Source organism: Microtus oregoni, unplaced genomic scaffold (genome assembly GCF_018167655.1).
Source record: "Microtus oregoni isolate MIOR12 unplaced genomic scaffold, Mior012 000060F_004, whole genome shotgun sequence".
Taxonomy (NCBI): domain Eukaryota; kingdom Metazoa; phylum Chordata; class Mammalia; order Rodentia; family Cricetidae; genus Microtus; species Microtus oregoni.
This window is the reverse complement of record NW_024543839.1, coordinates 35,692-38,215: the sequence shown is the minus strand read 5'-3', so window position 1 is coordinate 38,215 and position 2,524 is coordinate 35,692. Positions and strand designations below refer to the sequence as shown.

General features: G+C 41.2%; 1 pseudogene; it reads right to left on the bottom strand.

Moving 5' to 3' along the window:
- Nucleotides 1-243: 243 nt before the first annotated feature.
- On the bottom strand, nt 244-1,317 carry LOC121439130 (annotated as a pseudogene).
- Nucleotides 1,318-2,524: the final 1,207 nt, after the last annotated feature.

The window sequence follows — 2,524 nt, the reverse complement described above, 5'->3', positions numbered from 1 at the left end:
CTAAGTTGTTTTCCATAAACATGGGCCTACTAGCGATGAACATTTATTAAAACATGAATGAGATAAATATTCACTTCCTCTTCCTATGTCTTCTTTTACAAAACATTGTCTTGGAATTCACTTCAGGATTTATCCATTATCCCATTCTCTAGAAGGAACCAAATCACCACTGCTAAGATATTTCTATTCTAATCATATAAATGAAAGATAAGATTTTTTATTAAGATAAATACAATTGATTCCTTATATATCACCTGAGACTTTTCTGCTCCAGAGCTTCCTCATGGCATTTTTCACTTCTGCATTCCTCACTGTTTAAATCAGAGGGTGGAGAAAGGGTGTACAAATTGTATAAAACACTGATATCATCTTGTCTATAGAAAAGGTGGATGCAGGACGTGTGTATATAAATATGCAAGGCACAAAAAACAAGATGACTACAATGATGTGGGAGATACAAGTAAAGAGGGCCTTTTTCCTCCCTTCAGCACTGTGGTTTCTCAAGGAATAAAGGATTGCATATGAGACCATGAGCATGAGAAAACTCACAGTACAAAGGATCCCACTATTGGCCACAAAGAGAAGGTTGATCACATAGGTGTCTGAACAGGCAAGTTTCAACAGTGGTTGTAAGTCACAGAAATAGTGGTCAGTCTCGTTGGGACCACAGAAGGGTAAACTCAAAGCCAGAAATATCTGCACTAAAGAATGCACACAGGATCCCATCCAGCATCCCACAGACCTGGCGGCGCATGATGTTCATATAGTGCAGAGGCTTACAGATGGCTACATAGCGGTCAACAGCCATGCAGATGAGAATGAAGACCTCCTGGGTGCCAAATAAATGTAATACAAAGACTTGGATTAAGCACTCACTGAAAGAGATACAGGCCTCCTTTGTGAGTGAATCCACAATGGTTCTAGGGGCTATAGTTGTAGAGAAGCAGGTATTAGACAAGGATAAGTAGAACAGAAAGTAGTACATGGGACTCCCAAGTTCCTGACTTGTCTTGATGGTGGCAATGATCAGCAAGTTACCCACTAATGTCCCCATATAAAAGAAGAGGAAAGGCCGGGCGGTGGTGGTGCACGCCTTTAGTCCCAGCACTTGGGAGGCAGAGGCAGGCGGATCTCTGTGAGTTCGAGACCAGTCTGGTCTACAAGAGCTAGTACCAGAACAGGCTCCAAAACCAGAGAAACCCTGTCTCGAAAAAGAAAAAAAAAAAGAGGAAAATGGCAAACACTATGTTCTTCCTCCTGGGGTCCTAATATTAAGCCAAGGAGAAGAAAATAAGTCACATTGATACTTAACTGCATGGCTCATGAATGAGAGGAAAGTGTATAAAATGTGTCATCTACAAAAAATAAACTAATTTTAACAAGTAGTATGACATAGTTAAAATAAACGTATTTTTTCCTATACTTATATATTTTACTTCTTGATTATTAAATTGCTTTTCATGATCTGTATTAATATCACAGAAGCTCATGAAATTAACACTTTTTCCACAATACTATCCATATATAAACTCACTGACTTTAGCATGGTTCTTATTAAATTTACACTTCAATTAATATAACATGAAGTAGTATATCCTTTCCTTTTTTATTTAACTAATTGTTCATGGGCAAAACTTCTGATGGGGTATGATTTTTATAATCTATTTTTCTTATTTTGAATAAAGTTCTAGTCCAATATTTAAAAAAATATAAAAATGTCTAATCAAGCTACTCACTTTTGGGTGTTAATGATAAAAGCATAACAAAATTTATGGTTGATCTCTGACAAGAACTCAAACCACAAGGAAGCAAATGTTGATATCTGAATTTCAAAATCATGACTAAAGCCTTCCTGTTGCGGGAGGTCCTCCCATTCCTCTAGCCTATCACCGCTGAGGTACCAGCCCACTGGGGCGTGGTTTCTCTCCCTTTAAAAAAGCGGCCACTTCCCTCTTCTCTCTCTCTTCACTTCCTGCTCCGCCGGCGACTAGACTCCTTTCCTGGTTGCGTAGAGGGCTGTTGCCTGGGACAGTGATCTGTAAGTTTTTTCCCCTTTAAATAAATACCACCCTAATAATCATAACCCCGAATTGGTGTGGCATTGTTTGTGACTTACACCTTCATTTTGGCACCCAACGTTTGGTTTCAGAACCTCTCCTTTCCCCGCTCACAGCCGCGAGTTCGGCTTGGCAGCCGCGAGTTTGGCTAGGCGGGAGCCCTCCCTTCCTCAGCCACCGCCTGTGCCTTGCAGCGGCGGCCTTGGACTCCCCACGTGGATTTAAACTCCACAGGCCCGCATAGTCTCTACCCGCGTGGTTTGCTCTTTTCTGAGTCATTTTTAAATCTCCCTTGCAAGCACAGCTCTTAAGTGGCACGAACCAGAGCACGCGGTTGCTGAAAGCTGCAACCCCTCAGGGTGACTCTGTCACGTGGAGGCATAAGCGGCTTCCAGATTGCTCTTCTCTACCTCTGGATTCTGGGTTTCTGGTTCCGTCTCAGGAATTGATTTAATTACATTTACTTT